We start from the raw sequence: 24,862 nt of genomic DNA, 5'->3' as shown, positions 1-24,862 counted from the left end.
TTTATTTAATAGTCTTAGTACATTTACTCCTCTGTAGAAACGCAGCTACTAAGAGAATTTTGTTCATTTGTTTTGCCAAGGTTTGAAACATTTGTAAGGTATTTATAGAGAGAAAAGCACCTATTCTTGTAACCTAATAAACATAGCAGCTGCATCTTTAAGGTTTCATGTGGCCCACATTTAACGCTTAAGTAAATGGTGCCTTAGAACACAATAGGCTTCTATGACTAAGTAATTAAATTCTTTTTTTCTCAGAGTATTCTAAAAGTTAAGTTCCAATCATTTATAAAATGTATTTGGATACTGCCTGGCATAGGGCAGGTCTTTAATGAATGTTTAATAAGATCTGATACTGAACTGACACAAACTCTAACAATGGAAAATTAGAATCAGGTACAGTAACATTCACTCATTGAGATTTGAGATAGCTAACACCTGAGATGTTTCTTCTGTCCTATTTCTTATGCTTGAATTGTTGCCATAATTAACTGTTTTTATTGATATGCTCATTAATTTATTTCATTGTTTCTGAAAGAACAATAACACTATGACAAAGTCATTGAAACCAGTTAATAGAACACTAAAGAGTTGATACATATCTCATCAAGTATCTGATGTATGAAGTGAGATAGGAAGTAATTTGCTAATTTGTAATTTTTTATTGTCTCTTCTTATTCGACATTTTTAACATTACTTTTTTGCTTCCCTTTCTGTTTGTCAAGATCTGCTATTTTCTCCCGCACATTTCTTTATCTCTCTCTCTATCTTTCTCTCTCTCACACACATTTCTCATTTGTAAAATAATCACAATTACTGTTTACACATTGACAAAACTGAATTTTTTCCCAAATATCAGCTTTTTATTAGATCTTATCTTTTTGGGTCCTCATGAATTTTTGTGCATTAGGATCAATTATGATATTCAAGGTATTTTTCTCTTTTCATTTTGACCAAAATAAAATGTTAATTCTACATTTTATTATATTCTTATCTCATGTAGTTCCTTAATTATTACCTTATAGTTTAAATAAGGGGTTTAATATGATATTTTAAAGTTTCCTCTACTCATTTAAATTGTGTGCAAAATGTTGGTGTGGTTATATGTGCATTATTATAAGTTCCATCAGTCTCACAAAATTTTCAAAGCTTTTGGTTGGTTGAACTTTTATGACTAGCTTACATAACAGGTAGGGACTGTTAACAAAATTATAAACTGGAATATCCCTCAATTGGCCAAGTAATCACATACTGAATCTAATAATTTTCATTACATACACTTACAAAAAGAAAGCATACAGATAATTATTCTAGCATCCCAAATAGCTTCATGTTACTTCTTATTGGTCTTTTTTGTTGTTGTTATAACCAGCAAAAAGTTGAAAACTACAGGTTAATCTTCAATGCAAGTATACAATAAATTATTGAGGATATGAATAATGAAGGAGATAATATACAGAAGGAAACAGAAATACTTGTCTACTTAATTTTGCTGAAAACTTTTTAATGATTTATATACCACCATATAAGCTTTTTTTGTTCATGTATGTACTATTAATGGTAGCAACATTTTTAAAAAAATATGACAATCTCAGGGAGAATGTTATTTTTTCCATTAGAACTCAAGCTATTAAATCCATTATCCATTTTTGTTTCTCTGTCAATGCAATCTGTCTCTTTGCTTTGCCCCTATTAATGCCACATTGAAAAATTGAATCTGTTCCCTAAGTTAGTCTCTAACCTCTTTTATTATTTGAAAGAGAGTTTAGTGCTTGGAAACTTGCTCAGGGAAATAGAATTCCCTTCCTAAAATTTTCCATTGCACAAACATCAGTATTGCAAGCATGTTCACCAGTGAGCCTCTGGCCTGCTTTTGAAGAATTACTGAACAAAATGACTGAGGTCAATATAGGGCTTCTCAGAGGCTCTGCTAATTCATATGTTCTAGGACACTGATCCCTTCAGACTAAATGAAAAGCCACTGCTTTCTAATGCCCGCTGTATGTGGGGGAAGTGAAGGTGGGAGACGGGATGGGGAGAGATTGTTTGGTCTATGGGCTTTGTAGAACTAAAGAGAAAAAGCTTATTGAAACTCAATGCCAGTTTCAGATATCTTAAAATACATTTTTTTTTAGTCTCAAATGTATTCTGTTTTTAATATTAAATTATTTTACGTATTTCTTGACAAAATTTTTGTTTATTATACATAATTTGCAAACATTAGATGAGCTAGAATAATTTGAGTGCTCAGCTCCAACATGTACAGTGGATGAAGTAATCTAAAAAATAAATCAACATTTTTTCTCAGATGAATGAGAAAATAGGGTAGACACATCAGCAGATCTCATCCACCTCAGCCACCCTGAACTCTGATCTCTGTCTCCTGACCTCAACTCATTGAGACCACTCTGCTCTGCATTGGATTTCCCTGACTACATCATGGGTGACCAGGTTGGACTGATCCTCCAGGCAAAAAGCTGGGGTGATTGTAAGACTCACAGTACTTGAAAGGAACACTTTCCCACTTTTGCATTTCCTGCTCTCCAATGTCTAAAAAGAGTATTTTCACATATTTTGTTTAGTTTTCTACGTATTTACATCGGGAAAATAAATCCATTCCCATCTACTCTCTCATGAAAAGAAGCATAAATCCCTACCTTCATTTTTGGATTGGAAAAGTTTAAATTGAATTACATGGCCGAGCATGGTGGCTCACACCTGTAATCCCAGCACTTTGGGAGGCCAAGGCTGGCGGGTCACCTGAGGTCAGGAGTTTGAGACCAGCCTGACCAATGTGGCGAAACCCTACCCCTACTAAAAATACAAAAATTAGCTGGGCATGGTGGCCTGTGCCTGTTATCCCAGGTACTCAGGAGGCTGAGGCAGGAGAATCACTTCAACCTGGTAGGCAGAGGTGGCAGTGTGCTGAGACAGTGCCACTGCACTCCAGCCTGGGTGACAGAGTGAGACTCTGTCTCTAAATAAATAAATACATAAATAATCTCATATAAAAAAGTACACAAATCATAAACTCAAAGATTAATTTTCATAAAAGAAACAAACTCATGTATATAGCACCCAGACTAAGAAATAAAATTTATTAACAACACCCCAAAGCCCATGTATGCCCCTTTCTTTAACCATTGTAAACACTGTGCTGACTTCTAATCCCATTAATGAGTTTTGCCTGTTTTTTAACTTTATAGACGGTTCACACTCTTTTGGGCCTGACTTCTTTTGCTCAGCATTAGGTTTCTGTGTTAACTATGTTGTTGCATATGACTTGTTGTAGAATATACTTCTCTATTCAATTTTAGATATACACCACAAAAATTGAGCAGTTTTTAGTTGAGAGCTATTACTAATTGTGTGCCTACAAACATTCCTGTATGCTTCTTCAAAAACATATATTCATATTCTAGGTATATATCTAGAAATTAAATTGTTGAGTTACCTGTTCATTTAACAAATTCATACTGCAAAATAATTATACAGAGTAATTTTTCTGTAAGTCCGCTAACAATGTATTATATTTCCATTTGATCCACATCCTCATTAACACAAGGTATTTTCAGTTTTTTTCAATTGTTAGATATTTGGGTAAATGTGTGTTAGCATTGTAGGGTTGTGTTAAATTCCATTTTCCTGATGATGATTAAAGTTTAACATCATTTTCTTTTTTTAAAATTATACTTTAAGTTCTGGGAAACATGAGCAGTACGTGCAGGTTTGTTACGTAGGTATACATGTGCCATGGTGGTTTGCTGCACCCATCAACCCATCATCTACATTAGGTATTTCTCCTAATGCCAACCCTCCCCTTGCACCCCACCCCCGACAGGCCCCAGTATGTGATGTACCCCTCCTCGTGTCCATGTGTTTTCATTGTTCAACTCCCACTTATGAGTGAGAACATGCTGTGTTTTTTTTCTGTTTCTGTGTCAGTTTGCTGAGAATGATGGTTTCCAGCTTCATCCATGTCCCTGCAAAAGACATGAACTCATTCTTTTTTATGGCTGCATAGTATTCTGTAGTGTATATGGGCCACATTTTATTTATCCAATCTGTCATTGATGAGCATTTGTGTTGGTTCCAAGTCTTTGCTATTGTAAATAGGTCTGCAATAAACATACGTGTGCATGTTTCTTTAGAGTAGCATGATTTATAATCCTTTGGGTATATACCCAGTAATGGTATTGCTGAGTCAAATGGTATTTCTGGTTCTAGATCCTTGAGGAATTGCCACACTGTCTTCCACAATGGTTGAACTAATTTACACTCCCACCAACAATGTAAAAATGTTCCTGTTTCTCCACATCCTCTCCAGTATCTGTTGTTTCCTGATTTTTTAATGATTGCCATTCTAACTGGCATGAGATAATATCTCATTGTGGTTTTGATTTGCATTTCTCTAATGACCAGTGATGATGAGCTTTTTTTCATATATTTGTTGGCCACATAAATGTCTTCTTTTGAGAAGTGTCTGTTCATATCCTTCACCCACTTTTGGATGGGGTTGTTTTTTTCTTGTAAATTTAAGTTCCTTGTAGATTCTGAATATTAGCATTTTGTCAGATGGATAGATTGCAAAAATTTTCTCCCATTCTTTAAGTTTCCTGTTCACTCTGATGATAGTTTCTTTTGTTGTGCAGAATCTCTTTAGTTTAACTAGATCCCATTTGTCAATTTCGGCTTTTGTTAGAATTGCTTTTGGTGTTTTAGTCATGAAGTCTTTGCTCATGTCTATGTCCTGAATGGTACTGCCCAGGTTTTCTATAGGGTTTTTATGGTTTTAGGTCTTACATTTAAGTCTTTAATCCGTCTTGAGTTAATTTTGTATAAGGTGTAAGGAAGGTGTCCAGTTTCAGTTTTCTGCATATGGAAGAAAGTTTTCCCAATACCATTTATTAAATAGGGAATCCTTTCCCCATTGCTTGTTTTTGTCAGGTTTGTTGAAGATCAGATGGTTGTAGATGTGTGGTGTTATTTCTGAGGACTCTGTTCTGTTCCATTGGTCTATATATCTGTTTTGGTACCAGTACCATGTTGTTTTGGTTACTGTATACTTGTATAGTTTGAAGTCAGGTAGCGTGATGCCTCCAGCTTTGTTCTTTTTGCTTAGGATTGTCTTGGCTATAAGGGCTCTTCTTAGGTTCCATATGAAATTTAAGGTAGTTTTTTTCTAATTCTCTGAAGAAAGTCAATGGTAGCTTGATGGGAATAGCATTGAATCTATAAATTACTTTGAGCAGTATGGCTATTTTTATGATATTGATTTTTCCTATTCATGTGCATGGAATGTTTTCCCATTTGTTTCTCTTATTTCCTTTAGCAGTGGTTTGTACTTCTCCTTGAAGAGGTCTTTCATATCCCTTATAAGTGTTAGTCCTAGGGATATTATTCTCTTTGCAGCAATTGTGAATGGGAGTTCACTCATGATTTGGCTCTCTGTTTGTCTATTATTGGTGTATAGGAATGCTTGTGATTTTTGCACATTGATTTTGTATCCTGAGACTCTGCTGAATTTGCTTATCAGAGTAAGGAGTTTTGGGCTGAGACATTGGGGTTTTCTAAGTATACAATCATGTCATCTGCAAACAGAGACAATTTGACTTCCCCTCTTCCTATTTGTGTACCCTTTATTTCTTTCTCTTGCCTGATTTCCCTGGTGAAAACTTCCAATACTATGTTGAATACGAGTGGAGAGAGAGGACATCCTTGTCTTGTGCCAGTTTTCAAAGGGAATGCTTCCAGCTTTTGCCCATTCAGTAAGATATTGGCTGTGGGTTTGTCATAAATAGCTCTTACTATTTTGAGATATGTTCCATCAATACCTAGTTTTTTGAGTGTTTTTAGCATGAATTGATGTTGAATTTTATCAAAGGCCTTTTCTGCATCTATTGAGATAATCATGTGGGTTTTGTCATTGGTTCTATCTCTGTGATGGATTACATTTATTGATTTGCATATGTTGAACCAGTCTTGCATCCCAGGGATGAAGCCAACTTGATCGTGGTAGGTAAGCTTTTTGATGTGCTGCTGGATTCAGTTTGCCCATATTTTATTGAGGATTTTCCCATCAATGTTCATCAGGGATATTGGCCTGAAATTTCTTTTTTTTGTTGTGTCTCTGCCAGGTTTTGGTGTCAGGATGATGCTGGCCTCATAAAATGAGTTAGGGAGGAGTCCTTCTTTTTCTATTGTTTGGAATAGTTTTAGAAGGAATGGTACCAGGTCCTCTTTGTACCTCTGGTAGAATTTGTCTGTGAATCTGTCTGGTCCTGGGTTTTTATTGCTTGGTAGGCTACTAATTACTGCCTCAATTTTAGAACTTGTTATTGGTCTATTCAGGGATTCGACTTCTTCCTGGTTTAGTCTTGGGAGGCTTTATGTGTCCAGGAATTTATCCATTTCTTCAAGATTTTCTAGTTTATTTGTGTAGAGGTGTCTATGGTATTCTCTGATGGTAGTTTGTATTTCTGTGAGAGCAGTGCTAATCTTCCCTTTATCATTTTTTATTGTGTCTATTTGGTTCTTCTCTCTTTTCTTCTTTATTAACCTGACTAGCAGTCTATCTATTTTGTTAATCATTTTAAAAAAAACAGCTCCTTGATTCATTGATTTTTTGAAGGGTTTTTTGTGTCTCCATTTCCTTCAGTTCTTCTCTGATCTTAGTTATTTCTTGTCTTCTGCTAGCTTTTGAATTTATTTGCTCTTGCTTCTAGTTGTTTTAATTATTATGTTAGAGAGTCAATTTTAGATCTTTCCTGCTTTCTCATGTGGGCATTTAGTGCTATAAATTTTCCTCTAAACACTGCTTTAGCTGTAGCACCATTTTCACATGTTTATTGATTATGTGGATATTCTCTTTTGTGAGGTAACTATATAAGTCTTGCACATTTTATATTGGCATGTATTTTGTATTTGATATTAATTTGTTGAAATTTCTTATATATTTTGATAAGCCTCATTCATCAGATATTCATGTTGAAAATATCTTCTACTATATGGCCTGTTTTTTCACTATTTCAATAACATTTTAATACAAAATTTTAAATTTTATTTTGGCATATTTTTTCTTCCTTTTTTTGTATCTTTTTTAAGCTTTGCTAATCCAAGTCAACATTGACATTATCACTTTTTTGTCCCAAAAAGCTTTGTTGCTATGCTTTTTAACATTCTGAATTTGATTCTTAACATGGCTGAAGTAAATTTCTTTATTTGTTTTGTAGATATGAATATTTAATTGACACCACAACTTACTGGAAATATCAACTTTTCTCCACTGTGCCGAAGTGTCATCTTGTGATATATGGGTGTATCTGTTTCTAGACTCACTATTCTGTCCAATTGCTTTATTTTCTATCTTTGTACCATTTATGTACTCTTAATTTTTGACCTTCAAATAGGTTGGTTATATGGCAGTGTACCTCCTCCATCTTTATTTTCTTATTTAAGAATTCACTGGCTATTTTTGGGACTTTAATTTTTAGAATTAGATTATCAGTTTCTACCAGATAAATGCTGGAATTTTGACTTTGGATTGCACTGAATTAATATATTTACAATATTAAACATTTCTAAGGCGTGAACATGAGTATCTTTGTGTTCATTCCAATGTCTATAAGGTCTCTAGTGATGTCCCTCTGTTTAGTTGTGAGGATGAATTTTTAAATAAACTGTTTGCACAATTTTACTAATCTTTTAAAAGAAATAACTTTTAGCTTTCATGTATTTTTCTGAGGTACTTCTGCTCTTATTATCCACATGTTACACTTTTTCAGGTTCATATTCTTTTTGAACTTATTGGAGTAAAAACATAGGTCATTTATTTTCCACCACTTTTTTTTGCAAATATACATTAAAATATACATTTTCTACCAAGAACTGTTTATCTACATCCCATAAATTTAGGTAGATCACATGTACAATTCCATTCAATTAAACATCACAAATAATTTCATATATAAATTCTTATTTTACTCATGATTATATACAAGTATGTTTCTTAATTTTCAGGCAGCTGTATATTTTTGATTATTGATTTCTAAGGGAATTCAAGGATACTTTGAGTCATTTAAAGTCTTTTAAAATTTTTTGAACCTATCTTTATGACCCAGAGAGTATATTTTACTAAATGTTTCATGTGTACTTGAAAAAAAAAATTATTGTCTTATAGCAGGATTCATTGTTCTTTATATGTCAATAAGATTTTTTTTTAGATTTGGGAATCAGACTTTCTTTTTTTTACTTTGTTCTATAAACTATTCACACAAAAGTGCTAAAGTCCCCCAGCATGAATGTGGATTAATCTCTCTTTTTTTTTTTTTTTAAGACAGAGTCTTGCTCTGTTACCAGGCTGGAATGCAGTGGTGCAGTCTTAGCTCACTGCAACCTCCAGCTCCTAGGTTCAAGCAATTCCCCTGCCACAGCCTCCCAAGTAGCTGGAACTACAGGCACACGCCACCCTGCCTGGCTAATTTTTTGTATTTTAGTAGAGATGAGGTTTCACTATGTTGGCCAGGACGGTCTCAATCCCCTGACCTCGTGATCCGCCCACCTTGGCCTTCTAAAGTGCTGGGATGGATTCATCTCTTTAATCCATTAATCCTGCCAAATTTTGTTTTACATATTTGAAGTGGTTAATTGCCTCATAACAAACTAGAAGTCTTTGCCTTAATATTTGCATAGTGTATCTCCCATGCATTCTTTTTCCAGTTCTACATCTTTTACATAAAATATGTCTCTTGTAAGCAGTATATAGTTTTGTCTGTTTGCTTTTTTGTTTTTTGTTCTTTTTCCCCAGCTTCAAAGCCTTAGTCTTTTAATTAGAGGATATTTTCCATCGATATATAGTGTACATATTTGTACATTTGGTTTTAGAGCAATCATTTTACTATTTGTTTTCATACTATACCATCTCTTTGGTAAACACTTCTTTTATTAGTTTAGATCAATCAAATAATTTGAGTACTCTTTTTCCATTAACTACTTAGTTATACATACGTTACCCATATTAAAAATGTATTATTAATTTTATAGTGTAATGCAAAGTATTTCTATTACTACTTATTATATATCTGAGTGTGTGTGTGTGTGTTAATGCAAATGTGTTTGCATTAAAATTTTTTAGTTTTATTTGCAGCCAAACATCTTTACATTGCTGACATATTTGCAGGATTTTTGCTAGGTATAAAATTTAGAGTTAGCAGGTGTGTGCATTTGTGTGTGTTTATGTGTTTAAAGATAACATTTTATCACCATCTACCTTCCATAATTTTTTGAAAAATTAGTTGTGGTGTTATTTTTACTTTTGGAATGCAATATATTAATTTCCTCTTGGAACTTTTAAGATTTATTTTTGTCTTTCATTTCTAAACTCTTGTTATGATATACCTAGATGTCACTGGTATTGTCCTATCCTTTTGTTCTGTTTTGTATTTATTGTTTCCAGCTTTCATAGATTGTTGTCTCTGGGGTAACAGTTTTAATGGTTTTGGAAAATTCTCAGCCACTATTTCTTCAAATATTACTCCACTCCTCCTCTTCCACTTACACATATGTTAGACTTAAGCATTTCTCATGTTTCTTAAACTGATTCATAAAGTTGTTTATTTCAGATTTCTAAAAATCAGTAATAGAATGTTCGTTTAATTTTTTTAAAAAAATTCTATTTTATAGTAAAGTTTACAGCCTGTCAATATTTTTCCATTTTTTCCAATATTTTCTTATAATATTAACCATGATTATTTTAAACTCTTCCTCTGATAACTCCAAAATCCAGATCATAACTTATATCTTCTTATTTTTCTTGATTTCCTTAATATATCTGTGGTCATTGGTCACAATATTTATCACACAGCATGATAAAATAATTTTAGAGTCTCTAAATAATATTATAGTATTCCAGAGAGTTTTTCCATTTATTTCCTAGTCATATAGAGGGTAAGTTGGTTACTAAGCAACTTCAACTGAATAATTGGTTTATTCATCACAATTCTTCTCTCACAAAGATTTCTCTTTGGTACCACAAGATTTCTGGAAACTCCATTCTCACTTTCAGAGTCTTTCCAGTTGGCCTTTAGTCACCTTCCATGCATAACTTCAAAATTCATCAAATATCTTGAAACAAATTTGGCTTTGTTTTGGAGGTGTTTAAGACTATAAATCTTCTATTCTACCCTAGCAAGATCATCAAAAACTTTACAAATATCTCTTCCCCAGTAATGAACTTTGTCTGGTCCAAATCTGAATTTCTAGTCTTTTTCCAGTGTCTAGAGTTGATAGTTGTCCCAGAGAAAAAGAAGCCATAGATCATCAGCTTTTCTCCCAAAATATTTTCTCTCCAAAATCATAACACTTAGTACTTCCTTTGCTTTATTGGCTTTTCCTATGCTTATAAAAACATGACTTTTAAAAATGTATCTGGATTTTTTTAACTTTCATAGTCAGAATAACAGTCTGCCACAAAGAACTACATTACACTATATCATTTCTATGGAGCAGAAACCTCACATTTTTTTCTAACATCGACTGTGTTTTGGATGATTTCCAGGTGCTGCATCATTTGACACAAAGCCCTTTTATAAGATGTTATCATATACTCAGTCAATATGCTACATTTCTTTAATAAGAAAACACAAAAGGTTAATATTCTTATAAATTGGTCATTGAATCTAACTCTCTTGTAGAAAGACAAAATTGATCTAGATGTTGTATAGGGACATTAGATCAATTGTAGCAGAATTTTAGAGTTTTCATTTGTCATTAGAAGTATCATAAGAGTGACATCAGCAACGTGGGCAAATAGGAGGCTCCTGACTATCCCTCCTTCCACAGGCATGTCAAATAAACACCTACACGTGGATCAATTGTCTTCAAGGTATAGCCAAAATCCAGTTGAAAAGTTCCTACACATCAGACTACTGAGAAAATATCCACATTAAAATGGGGAGGAAAGGCAAAGGTAAATATTTACATGAATCCCACCCTATTCATAATACCTTATAATCAAGAAGAAAACTCCAATTCCTAGCTTTTTCTGAGGGGTGAAGGGCTTGTATCACACATGTAGCATCCAAATTTTACAGTCCCTGACAGAGAACTTGATTTTTAAATCACTATACTTGACAAAAAGCAGGTACAGGACATCAGAGGATTTCCTTCAATCACAAAGAATAAGGGAGCGCTTTGAACCATATGAACACTTCTAGCAGTGGTAGCCCCCAGGATTAGCTCAGCTTCCAAATTCCTCCTGGAAAGTGTTTGGATGCATGCTTTGCCAGCAGCTTTATGTGGCCTGGCTTCTAACAAGCTAGTATCTGAGAACCTGTGTAGCAAATAAAAAATAAATTTATTTGAGCTTAAATGGAAATCACAATATTCCCACACCTTCTTCTTCAGCTTGCTGTAGCAGTAATTCTACCTCTACAACCTCTACATGATAAAAGGCTGGAGGCCTCTGCCTGAAAGAACAGGAGGGACAGCACTCCCTGAACCTTCATTCCTGGCTTGTTCTTGAGGCACAAAGACCTTAGAGGCACCTAAACTCATCTCTGAATGGGATAAATAGGGAGAAATATCTCCTATACAAGACTGATCCGACAAGATTGTGAAAGGTGTTTCTTCTCTCTACTGTGCAGAAACCACCAAGATAGTAAAAAATAAATAAACAAACAGGAAATATGTTCCAAATAACAGAACAAAATAAATCTCCAGAATCCAACACTAATAAGATTGATACATGTTATTTACCTGGCAGAGAATTCAAAAAGACCATCAGAAAGATGCTCATCAAGGTAATGAGAACAATGCATAAACAAATTGAACTTCAATAAAGAGAAAATATTTAAAAGTACCAAATATAAATCAAGCTGAAGGATTTAATAACTGGACTAAGAAATTTAATAGAGTCATTCAACAGAAAACTAGATCAAGCAGAAGAAAAAAATTAATGAACTTGAAGACAGACTATTGGAAATCATTCAAGATGAGGAGCAAAAAATAAATGAATAAAAAAGAGTGAAGACAGCCTAAAGGACTTACAAGAAATCATCAATTGAAAAAGTATATACATATTGTTGATGTACCAGAAGGAGAAAACAGAAAGTAACACAATACCTATGCCAAAAAAATAGTGGCAGAAAACTTCCCAAGTCTGGGACAGAAAGTAGAAATCAGATCCAAGAAGCTCAATAGACATCTAATAGTATTAATCTAATAAGAACTATGCCAAGGCAAAATACAATCCAATTATCAAAAGTTAAAAAGACAGAATATGGAAAGCTGCATTGGAAAAGCAAGTTGTCACATACAAGGGGACATCTATAAGACTATCAGTGGATTTTGCAACAGAAACAACAGGCTACCAGAGAATGCAATGATATATTCAAAAAGCTGAAAGAAAAAAACAATGCTAACTAAGAATACTATAGCCAGTAATCCTGTCCTCAAAAATTGAATGGAGATAGAAAACTTTCTGACACAAACAAAAGTTGAAGGTATTTATCAGCAGCACACTTGCCTTACAAGAAATGCTAAAAGGAGTCTTTCAAGCAGAAAAATAAGATCACTAAGCAGCAAAATAAAAATATATAAAAATATGAAACTCACTGATAGAAGTAAGTATGTAGTCAACCTCAAAACATTTTTATACTGTGATGGTCGTGCAAAAATTAAGTGTATCTTTAGTATGAAAATCAAAGACAAAACTATTAAAAACTACAGGAATTTGTTAAGAGACACAAGGTATAAAAGTACCAAATGTGTCAACACAACCAAAAGACAGGAAACTTCAGGCAATATCTGTGATAAATATAAATGGAAAAATCCTCAACAAAATACTAGCAAGTCAAGTCAAACAGCACATCAAAAAGCGAATCCATCACAATCAAGTAGACACTATCCCTGGGATGCAAAGTTGATTCAACACACACAAATCAATAAATGGATTAATCACATAAACAGAACTAAAAACAAAATCCACATGGTCAGAAAAGGCTTTTGAAAAAAGTCAACATTCCTTAATGTTAAAACCCCTCAGGAGGCCAGGTGCTGTGGCTCACGCCTGTAATCCCAGCACTTTGGGAGGCCAAGGCAAGCGGATCATGAGATCAGGAGATCGAGATCATCCTGGCTAACACAGTGAAACCCTGTCTCTACTAAAAATAGAAAAAATTAGCTGGGCGTGGTGGGGGGTGCCTCTAGTCCCAGCTACTCAGGAGGCTGAGGCAGGAGAATGGCATGAACCCATGAGGTGGAACTTGCTGTGAGCCGAGATTGTGCCACTGCACTCCAGCCTAGGCGACAGAGCAAGACTCCATCTCAAAAAAACAAAAAAACAAAACAAAAAAACCCTCAGTATACTAGGCATTGAAGTAATGTTCCTCAAAATAATAAAAGCCATCCATGCAAACCCAGAGCCAGTGTGATACTGAATGGGCAAAAGGTGAAAGCATTTTCCTTGAAAACTGGCACAAGACATAGATGCCCACTCTCACCACTCCTATTCAACATTGTTCTGGCCAGGGCAATCAGGCAAGAGAAAGAAATAAAAGACAATCAAATAAGAAAGAAGTCAAACTATCTCTGTTTGCAGATAATATGATTCTATATCTAGAAAACCTCATAGGCTCTATACCCCAGAGCTCCTGGATCTGATAAAGAACTTCAGCAAAGTTTTAGGATAGAAATCCAAAATCAATGTACACAATCAGTAGCATTTCTATATACCAGCAACATCTAGGCTGAGAACCAAATGAAGAACTCAATCCCATTCACAATAGCTACAAAAAGAATAAAATACTTAGGAATACAGCTAACCAAGAAAGTGAAAGATCTCTACAATAAACATTACAAAACACTGCTCAAAGAAATCAGACACGATACAGATGAATAGAAAAACATTCCATGGATAGAATCAATATTGTTAAAGTGGCCATACTGTCCAGAGAAATTTGTAGATTCAATGTCATTCTTATCAAGCTATCAATGACATTCTTTATAAAATTAGAAAAGACTACTCTAAAATTAATATGGAACCAAAAAAGAGTCTGAATAGCCCCAACAATCCTAAGCAAAAAGAACAAAACTGGAGGTGGTACATTACCTGACTTCAAACTATACTATAAGACTATAGTAACAAAAACAACATGATACTGTTAGAAAAACAGACACATAGAGCAACGGAACACAATAGAGAGCCCAGAAATAATGCTTCCTACCTATAACCATCTGATCAGTGTCACAGTCAGCAAAAACAAGAAATGGAAAAAGATTCCTTATTAAAAAAAAAAAAGGTATTGGAAATACTGGCTAACCATATGTAGAAGATTGAAACTGGACCCCTTCTTTACATCATAACAAAAATTAACTCAAGATGGATTAGCAACTTAAATGTAAAACTATAAAAGCCCTGGAAGATAAACTAAGAAATACCATTCTCAACATAGGCTTTGGCAAATATTTCATGACAAAGATGCTAAAAGCAATTGCAACAAAAACAAAAATTGACAAATGAGGCCAATTAAATTAAAGAGCTTCAGCACAGCAAAAGACACTATCAACAGAGTAAGACAACCTGCAGAATAGGAGAAAATATTTGCAAAGTATGCACTGACAAAGGTTTAGTATACAGAATCTATAAGAAACACATCAACAAGCAAAAAACAAACAAACTCATTAAAAAGTAGATGAAGATGTGGGGCTTAAAACCTAGATGCAACAAATTGATAGGTGCAACAAACCACCATGGCACATGTAAACCTATGGAACAAACCTGTGCGTTCTGCACAAGTATCCCAGAACTTAAAGTAAAATAAAAAAAAACAATGAGCATGAACAGACACTTTTCAAAAGAAGACAGATACATAGCCAATAGGCATAGGAAGAAAATGTTTAACATCACTAATCATTAGAGAAATGCAAATCAAAACCACAATTAGATACCATCTCACATGATTTAGAATGGCTATTATTAAAAAGTCAAAATATAGCACATGCTGGCAAGGTTGCAAAGAAAACAGAATGCTTATACAATGCTGGTGGGAATGAAAATTAGTTCAGCCATTGAAGAAAGCAGTTTGACAATTTCACAAAGAACTTAAAACAGAACTAGGCCAAGTGTGATGGCTCATGTCTTTAATCCCAGCACTTTGGGAGGCCAATGCTGGCAGATCAGGAGGTCAAGAGATAGAGACCATCCTGGCCAACATGGTGAAACCCCATCTCAACTAAAAATACAAAAATTAGCTGGGTGTGGTGGTGCATGCCTGTAGTCCCAGCTACTTGGGAGGCTGAAGCTGGAGAATCATTTGAACATGGGAGGTGGAGGTTGCAGTGAGCCGAGATGACGCCACTTTACTCCAGCCTGGCCACAGAGCGAGACTCTCTCTCAAAAAAGAACCAAAAAATACAAAATAAAATAAATAAATAAAAAGAACTACCATTTGACCCAGCAATCCCAATATTGGGTATATACCAAAAGGAATATAAATCATTCTAACATAAAGACACATGCGTGTGTATATTCATCACAGCACTGTTCACAATTGCAAATATATAGAATCAACCTAATTGTCAGCCAATGATAGATTAGTTCAAGAAAATGCAGTACATACATATCATGGAACATTATGAAGCCATAAAAAAGAACAAGATTACACTGTTTGCAGCAGCATGAGTGAAGCTGGAGGTCAGTATCCTAAGCAAACTAATGCAGCAACAGAAAACCAAATACCACATGTTTTCACTTATAAGTGGAAACTAAACATTAAGTACACATGGACACAAAGAAGGAAACAACAGACACTGGGCCTACTTGAGGGTGGAGGGTGGGAGAATGATAAGGATCAGAAAACTACCTATAGAGTACTATATTTATTTCCTGGGTGATGAAATAATCTGTACTAAACCCCCATGACACGTAAGTTACCTGTATAACAAACCTATACATGTACCCCTGAACCTAAAATAAAAGTTTTTTTTAATGTGTCAACAAAAACAAATTGTGGAGGGAAGTAGTAAAAGTTTGTGCAACTTACCAAAGTTAAGTAAAACTTACTAAAACTTGTAGGATGTAGCAAAAGCAGTCTTGACATGGAAGTTTATAACAATAAATACCTGTGTCGAAAAGAGAAAGATCTCAAATAAACAATCTAATGTTACACTTCAAGAAACTAGAAAAAGAAAAGCAAAGTAAGCCTGAATTTACCAGAAAGAAAGAAATAACAAAGATCAGAGTGGCAATAAACAAAACAGAGACTAGAAAAACAACATAAAAGATCAACAAAACTAAAACAGTTTTTTCAAAGGTAAAATTGGCAAATGTTATCTAGATTAACAAAGAGAAAAAGAGAGGACTCAAACAAAATCAGAAGTGAAGGAGGAGACATTACAGCTAATATCACAGAAACACAAAGTATCATAAGAGACTGCTATGAACAACTCATCACTATGAACAACTCATCTGTGTTCATCAAGGATACTGGCCTCTCTACACACATACATATATATGTATATCAATATACATGTATGTAGGTATGTATGCCAAGATCTTAGATGAACACAGATGCAAAAATCCTTAACAAGATAATTGCAAACCAAATTTAATAGCACATTGAAAAGATTATTCACCATAATCAAGTAGTATTTATCCCAAGGATGGAAGGATGATTTAATATATATAAATCAATAAATGTGATCAAAATATTAACCAAATGAAGTGTAAAAGTGATATAATCATCTCAGTAGATATAGAAAAAGCAATTGAAAATTCAATTCAGCATCGATTAATGTTAAAAACTCTCAAAAAATAGGTATAGAAGGAATGTACCTCAATGCAATAAAAGCCATATATGAAAAGCCCACAGCTAACATCATGCTAAATGGTAAAAAGTTGAAAACTTTTTCTGTAAGATTAGAAACAAGACAAAAATGCCACCTCTCCCCACTACTATTTAATTAGTACTGAACATCTAGACAAATTAGGAAAATAAATTTAAAAATTTATCTGAAAAAAGAAGTGAAATTGTCTCTCCTTGCTGATAACATAATCGTGTATATAGAAAGTCCTAAAGACTTAACCAAAAACCTGCTAGAATTGATAAATGAATTCAACGAAGTTGCAGGTTGCAAAATTAACGTACAAAAACTACTAGTGTTTCTCTACACTAAGAGTAAACTATCTGAAAAGGAAATTAAGAAAGCAATCCCCTTTACAATAACATTAAAAAATAATAAAATACTTAGGAGTAAATTTAACTAAGAAGGTGAAAGATCTATACTTTGAAAACTATAAAACATTAATGAAAGAAATTGAAGAAGACATGAATAAAAAAAGGGATATCCCATGTTCATGGATTAGAAGAATTAATATTGTTTAAATATCCATACTACATAAAACTGATCTAAAAAGATTAAATGCGATTTCTTTCAAAATTCCAATGTCATTTTTCACAGAAATAGAAATCTTCAAATTCTTATACAGTCAGAGAAGACTCCAAATAGCACAAACAATTTTGAACAAAAAGATCAATGCTAGAGGCATCATATATTCTAATTTCAGGATATATTATAGAGCTATTGTAATCAAAACACTATGATATTAATGTAAAAACATACACATCAATCAATGGAACAGAATAAAAAGCCTAAAAATAATTCCAGTTATGGTCAACTGATTTTCAACAAATATGTCAAGAACACACAATGGGGAAAGGACAATCTCTTCAATAAATGGTGTTGAGAAAACTGGATATCCACATGCAGAACAATAAAATTGTACTCTTTTCTTATACCACATACAAAAATCAACTCAAAAATAGGTTTAAAACCTTAGATGTGAGACTTAAATTTGTAAATCTATGAAAGGAAAACTTACAGAAAAGCTCAACAACATTAGTCTGGGCAATGATTTCTTGACTGGAACCCTAAAGCACAGGCAACAAAAGCAAAAATAGACAAATAGGATCGTATCAAACTAAAAAGCATTTGCACATCAAAAAAAAAAAAACCACAATTAACAGAGTGAAGATACATCCCACAGGTTGAGAGAAAATATTTACAAACCATGTATCTGATAAGGCTGAAGCAGGCAGATCACTAGGTCAGGAGTTCAAGACCAGCCTGGCCAACATGGTGAAACCCCATCTCTACTAAAAATACAAAAGTTATCCGGGCATGGTGGTGCAAGCCTGTAATCCCAGCTACTTGGGAGGCTGAGGCAGGAGAATTGCTTGAACCCAGGAGGTGGAGGCTGCAATGAGCCAAGACTGCACCACTGCACTACAGCCTGAGTGACAGAGTGAGACTCCTTCTCAAAAAAATAATAATAATAATTAAAATAATAAAAAATAGATCTATAGAAAAACACTAAAATCTTTAATAATATTAGAAATATGTGGTAACATTTTTACAGTAATTTATTATAGTGATTTTTTTAAATGAATTGTATATATAAAGTTTTATTTTTCATAAACTTTGAGGCCATTTTAAGTTTTCAAATTTATATTACAATATAAAACTATATTTCTTTATCTGCTTGGTTTCAAGCTGGTAAGGCTTATTAACTTCTACTCTTGCTTCAAGGATGCAAATTTAAAATATTGTTGAAGTCATGATTAGGAAGACAATAATAAGATAGGTATGTCACTACAATGATGAGGAATCTCACAAAGTTGTAACACAGCCATGGTTAATTTTTGATACACAAAAATAGGCAAGGTTGTATCACACAGTGATTTTGAAAGTGTGATAAATACGCAGGTGATTTTTGCATATTTTTCTACTCCACATACTCAAAGGAACAGATTTATTGAAAACACTGGTACAAAGTTCAAAGACTAACTACATGGCAGGATTTTACCAGTGGAATCTAACTGCTTAATAGGGGTTATGGATGAAAATGTTAGAAAGCTGAATTTGAGAAATCAAGTTTTCTATTTGGAGATAACTTCTACTCCATAAACTCCCTTTACTCCACACTATCCAGGACCTGGCTTTAATTCTCTCTTTTACTTTGTTTTTCATGTATGTACGTGACCTCAGTGTTTAGAGCACTGCCTGTAGATTAATTATATAAATAATCAAATGGATATGTTGATATAAATATATATCATACATATTTTATATATTAGATGAAATAATACTTATAAAATTATACTAACATTATATAAACACAAGTATTTATATCATATATGCTCAGGTTATAGAAATTACAGATATCTAGTGTTGTAGATACAATCTTAATTGAACACTGTGTAATCCAAAGATTTCATTATTGCATACTCCCATTATTGGACGCCCAAAGTCCAAATCAGACAAATGAGTCACAAGTGAGCATCAAGTCATATCATTGGAAGGTTATTCATAAACAAGATAGTGCTCCTATTTTTATTCTTAAATACTAAATTCACTTGTGAAGATGATTGTGTCTACATATTTAATAAACTATGGAAGATACCTGGCTAATAAAGGAAAGATACTTTTGATTTATTTGTGTAAAGATTTTCACAAGTCAATTTTGAGGTTGAACTGCTGTAGTGATTATCTTAATTTTGTACTTTAATTAATTGGTTCTTCAATTAGCTATTCAATCCCTACTCAGGACTCTCCCCATCTGTCTCAGACCATTATCTTTCCTGTTCATGGTTTCTACTATACTTACATATTGCTCCCCAGATTGGAAATCTCCTTTTGTGAATTAAGTTCTGATGGGAATTCTTTCAATACTAAGTATTCTAAAACCAAACCTTGACAACTAGTTGGATCAGACTATTGCTATGTGCCTCAAGCACAACAAAAAGAGAGTAATTTTATATACACATAATACCTTGAAATCTTATAAAAGTTCTCTTTGAACAGCTTAGAAACATCTCTCTGGACTTACAGAAGATTGAGAATATATTTTGGCAGTAGGATCCAATTGCATGACTATGTTTCACTCACTGATGAAATTACAAGATAAATCTGAATGTGAAAACAGTAAATGAAAGAAATTTATAGAAGATCTGAGAAAGAGACATGATAAAACAAAAGAATAATATTAAGCAAATTCTTAATTAAAGAACTTCTGCTAAGAAATTCAGGATTTATATTTTAAAACACACTATTAAGAATTTTCCTTTCGTTGTTGTAACATGCCTAGTTTTACCAGTCAGATATGGTTTAAGGTTTGGGGTTATTTTAAGCATTAGGGTATATTGTCTCCTAGTTTCATTTTTTTTTTTAATTTTCTTTTTTTTTCTTTTTGTTATTATTATTATTATTATTATTATTATACTTTAGGCTCTATGGTACATGTGCGCAACGTGCAGGTAAGTTACATATGTATACATGTGCCATGCTGGTGTGCTGCACCCACCAACTCGTCATCTAGCATTAGGTATATCTCTCAATGCTATCCTTCCCCCCTACCCCCACCCCACAACAGTCCCCGAAGTGTGATGTTCCCCTTCCTGTGTCCATGTGTTCTCATTGTTCAATTCCCACCTATGAGTGAGAATATACAGTGTTTGGTTTTTTGTTCTTGTGATTGTTTACTGAGAATGATTATTTCCAATTTCATCCATGTCCCTACAAAGGACATGAACTCATCATTTTTTATGGCTGCATAGTATTCCATGGTGTATATGTGCCACATTTTCTTAATCCAGTCTATCATTGTTGGACATTTGGGTTGGTTCCAAGTCTTTGCTATTGTGAATAATGCCGCAATAAACATACGTGTGCATGTGTCTTTATAGCAGCATGATTTATAGTCCTTTGGGTATATACCCAGTAATGGGATGGCTGGGTCAAATGGAATTTCTAGTTCTAGATCCCTGAGGAATTGCCACACTGACTTCCACAATGGTTGAACTAGTTTACAGTCCCACCAACAGTGTAAAAGTGTTCCTATTTCTCCACATCCTCTCCAGCACCTGTTGTTTCCTGACTTTTTAATGATTGCCATTCTAACTGGTGTGAGATGGTATCTCATTGTGGTTTTGATTTGCATTTCTCTGATGGCCAGTGATGGTGAGCATTTTTTCATGTGTTTTTTGGCTGCATAAATGTCTTCTTTTGAGAAGTGTCTGTTCATGTCCTTCGCCCACTTTTTGATGGGGTTGTTTGTTTTTTTCTTGTAAATTTGTTGGTGTTCATTGTAGATTCTGGATATTAGCCCTTTGTCAGATGAGTAGGTTGCGAAAATTTTCTCCCATTTTGTAGGTTGCCTGTTCACTCTGATGGTAGTTTCCTTTGCTGTGCAGAAGCTCTTTAGTTTAATTAGATCCCATTTGTCAATTTTGGCTTTTGTTGCCATTGCTTTTGGTGTTTTAGACATGAAGTCCTTGCCCATGCCTATGTCCTGAATGGTAATGCCTAGGTTTTCTTCTAGGGTTTTTATGGTTTTAGGTCTAACATTTAAGTCTTTAATCCATCTTGAATTGATTTTTGTATAAGGTGTAAGGAAGGGATCCAGTTTCAGCTTTCTACATATGGCTAGCCAGTTTTCCCAGCACCATTTATTAAATAGGGAATCCTTTCCCCATTGCTTGTTTTTCTCAGGTTTGTCAAAGATCGGATAGTTGTAGATATGTGGCATTATTTCTGACGGCTCTGTTCTGTTCCATTGATCTATATCTCTGTTTTGGTACCAGTACCATGCTGTTTTGGTTACTGTAGCCTTGTAGTATAGTTTGAAGTCAGGTAGTGTGATGCCTCCAGCTTTGTTCTTTTGGCTTAGGATTGACTTGGCAATGCGGGCTCTTTTTTGGTTCCATATGAACTTTAAAGTAGGTTTTTCCAATTCTGTGAAGAAAGTCATTGGTAACTTGATGGGGATGGCATTGAATCTGTAAATTACCTTGGGAAGGATGGCCATCTTCATGATATTGATTCTTCCTACCCATGAGCATGGAATGTTCTTCCATTTGTTTGTATCCTCTTTTATTTCCTTGAGCAGTGGTTTGTAGTTCTCCTTGAAGAGGTCCTTCACATCCCTTGTAAGTTGGATTCCTAGGTATTTTATTCTCTTTGAAGCAATTGTGAATGGGAGTTCACTCATGATTTGGCTCTCTGTTTGTCTGTTATTGATGTATAAGAATGCTTGTGATTTTTGTAGATTGATTTTGTATCCTGAAACTTTGCTGAAGTTGCTTATCAGCTTAAGGAGATTTTGGGCTGAGACAATGGGGTTTTCTAGATATATTATCATGTCATCTGCAAACAGGGACAATTTGACTTCCTCTTTTCCTAATTGAATACCCTTGATTTCCTTCTCTTGCCTAATTGCCCTGGCCAGAACTTCCAACACTATGTTGAATAGAAGTGGTGAGAGAGGGCATCCCTGTCTTGTGCCAGTTTTCAAAGGGAATGCTTCCAATTCTTGCCCATTCAATATGATATTGGCTGTGGGTTTGTCATAGATAGCTCTTATTATTTTGAGATACGTCCCATCAATACCTAATTGATTGAGAGTTTTTAGCATGAAGCGTTGTTGAATTTTGTCAAAGGCCTTTTCTGCATCTATTGAGATAATCATGTGGTTTTTGTCTTTGGTTCTGTTTATATGTTGGATTACATTAATTGATTTGCGTATATTGAACCAGCCTTGCATCCCAGGGATGAAGCCCACTTGATCATGGTGGATAAGCTTTTTGATGTGCTGCTGGATTCAGTTTGCCAGTATTTTATTGAGGATTTTTGCATCAATGTTCATCAAGGATATTGGTCTAAAATTCTCTTTTTTTGTTGTGTCTCTGCCAGGCTTTGGTATCAGGATGATGCTGGCCTCATAAAATGAGTTAGGGAGGATTCCCTCTTTTTCTATTGATTGGAATAGTTTCAGAAGGAATGGTACCAGCTCCTCCTTGTACCTCTGGTAGAATTAGGCTGTGAACCCATCTGGTCCTGGACTTTTTTGGTTGGTAAGCTATTGATTATTGCCACAATTTCAGCTCCTGTTATTGGTCTATTCAGAGATTCAACTTCTTCCTGGTTTAGTCTTGGGAGGGGTGTATGTGTTGAGGAATTTATCCATTTCTTCTAGATTTTCTAGTTTATTTGCGTAGAGGTGTTTGTAATATTCTCTGATGGTAGTTTGTATTTCTGTGGGATCGGTGGTGATATCCCCTTTATCATTTTTTATTGCATCTATTTGATTCTTCTCTCTTTTTTTCTTTATTAATCTTGCTAGCGGTCTATCAATTTTCTTGATCCTTTCAAAAAACCAGCTCCTGGATTCATTGATTTTTGAAGGGTTTTTTGTGTCTCTATTTCCTTCAGTTCTGCTCTGATTTTAGTTATTTCTTACCTTCTGCTAGCTTTTGAATGTGTTTGCTCTTGCTTTTCTAGTTCTTTTAATTGTGATGTTAGGGTTTCAATTTTGAATCTTTCCTGCTTTCTCTTGTGGGCATTTAGTGCTATAAATTTCCCTCTACACACTGCTTTGATTGCATCCCAGAGATTCTGGTATGTTGTGTCTTGGTTCTCGTTGGTTTCAAAGAACATCTTTATTTCTGCCTTCATTTCGTTATGTACCCAGTAGTCATTCAGGAGCAGGTTGTTCAGTTTCCACGTAGTTGAGCGGTTTTGAGTGAGATTCTTAATCCTGAGTTCTAGCTTGATTGCACTGTGATCTGAGAGATAGTTTGTTATAATTTCTGTTCTTTTACATTTATTGAGGAGAGCTTTACTTCCAAGTATATGGTCAATTTTGGAATAGGTGTGGTGTGGTGCTGAAAAAAATGTATATTCTGTAGATTTGGGATAGAGAGTTCTGTAGATGTCTATTAGGTCCGCTTGGTGCAGAGCTGAGTTCAATTCCTGGGTATCCTTGTTGCCTTTCTGTCTCGTTGATCTGTCTAATGTTGACAGTGGGGTGTTAAAGTCTCCCATTATTAATGCGTGGGAGTCTAAGTCTCTTTGTAGGTCACTCAGGACTTGCTTTATGAATCTGGGTGCTCCTGTATTGGGTGCATATATATTTAGGATAGTTAGCTCTTCTTGTTGAATTAATCCCTTTACCATTATGTAATGGCCTTCTTTGTCTCTTTTGATCTTTGTTGGTTTAAAGTCTGTTTTATCAGAGACTAGGATTGCAACCCCTGCCTTTTTTTGTTTTCCATTTGCTTGGTAGATCTTCCTCCATCCTTTTATTCTGAGCCTATGTGTGTCTCTGCACGCGAGATGGGTTTCCTGAATACAGCACACTGATGGGTCTTGTGTCTTTATCCAATTTGCCAGTCTGTGTCTTTTAATTGGAGCATTTAGTCCATTTACATTTAAAGTTAATATTGTTATGTGTGAATCTGATCCTGTCATTATGATGTTAGCTGGTTATTTTGCTCGTTAGTTGATGCAGTCTCTTCCTAGTCTCGATGGTCTTTACATTTCAGTATGATTTTGCAGTGGCTGGTACCGGTTGTGCCTTTCCATGTTTAGCACTTCCTTCAGGAGCTCTTTTAGGGCAGGTCTGATGGTGACAAAATCTCTCAGCATTTGCTTGTCTGTAAAGTATTTTATTTCTTCTTCCCTTATGAAGCTTAGTTTGGCAGGATATGAAATTCTGGGTTGAAAATTCTTGTCTTTAAGAATGTTGAATATTGGCCCCCACTCTCTTCTGGCTTATAGGGTTTCTGCCGAGAGATCCGCTGTTAGTCTGATGGGCTTCCCTTTGATGGTAACCCGACCTTCCTCTCTGGCTGCCCTTAACATTTTTTCCTTCATTTCAACTTTGGTGAATCTGACAATTATGTGTCTTGGAGTTGCTCTTCTCAAGGAGTATCTTTGTGGTGTTCTCTGGATTTCCTGAATCTGAATGTTGGCCTGCCTTGCTAGATTGGGGAAGTTCTCCTGGATAATATCCTGCAGAGTGTTTTCCAAC

The 24,862-nt window shown here is 34.6% G+C and overlaps 1 long non-coding RNA gene across 2 annotated transcripts in view; it reads left to right on the top strand.

Moving 5' to 3' along the window:
• Positions 1-271: 271 nt before the first annotated feature.
• Positions 272-24,862, top strand: part of LOC129061052 (uncharacterized) — a 38,104-nt gene continuing 13,513 nt past the window's right edge. Inside the window, exons 1-3 of one of the 2 annotated variants that reach the window (XR_008528021.2) lie at positions 272-393; positions 10,837-10,963; positions 11,401-13,322. This is a non-coding gene — a long non-coding RNA (uncharacterized LOC129061052). Of the gene's footprint in view, positions 394-10,836; positions 10,964-11,400; positions 13,323-24,862 lie in introns of those variants that run through there. The other variant, XR_010141205.1, reaches the window with a different exon arrangement.

This window comes from Pongo abelii, chromosome 7 (genome assembly GCF_028885655.2).
Source record: "Pongo abelii isolate AG06213 chromosome 7, NHGRI_mPonAbe1-v2.0_pri, whole genome shotgun sequence".
NCBI classification, from domain to species: domain Eukaryota; kingdom Metazoa; phylum Chordata; class Mammalia; order Primates; family Hominidae; genus Pongo; species Pongo abelii.
This window is presented reverse-complemented; position numbering and strand designations above follow the sequence as displayed.